Consider the following 673-nt stretch of genomic DNA (forward strand, 5'->3'; position numbering starts at 1 on the left):
AACTTCAGATCCCTTTTCCAATAGTTTCCACTGAAATATTTTCGTTCCTAAGTACTGAATTGCCATTTCCGGTTCAGTATTCTCAATCTCGTTTCCTTGTATATTGAGCTTCGGATCTTTTATGTACCATGTTTTACTCTTTTGCACTATTTGGAATGTAGCGCATTTAGGTACTGAAAGTGACATGCCAATGTTTTGTAGATATAAATTTACTTTTTCCAATTGACGCTGTGCCTCTCTTGCGTTTTGCGCTTGTAGGACAACATAATCAGCAAACGCCAAAATGGACAGAGGTTTTCCGTTGACTAATATCCCTCTTGTCTCACGATCTATCTGCTCAATCATCGGTTCGATGGCCAAGTTGAACAGTAGAGGAGAGCGGGTCCCCCTTTTTAACTCCTCTTCTTAGTTCGACTTCAACGTATTGATTTTCTGCCGCTTTAATTGAAGTCATGCTATTGCGATACATATTCCGGATAAGGTTTATTATATGTGTTTGGACTTCCTTCTTTTTAAGTCCGAAATTGATCATGCTATGGGGAATTGTGTCGAAAGCTTTTGTTATATCCAGTGCTGTAACTATTCCCCCCTCGTTCGTTTTCATCTCGGCTATTGTTTCCTTTAATGTGGAAATAATCTTACAGCCATCCTCACTTGCGAAGCCCTTCTGTCT

Source organism: Dinoponera quadriceps, unplaced genomic scaffold (genome assembly GCF_001313825.1).
Source record: "Dinoponera quadriceps isolate SergipeBrazil2010 unplaced genomic scaffold, ASM131382v1 scaffold4976, whole genome shotgun sequence".
NCBI lineage: Eukaryota > Metazoa > Arthropoda > Insecta > Hymenoptera > Formicidae > Dinoponera > Dinoponera quadriceps.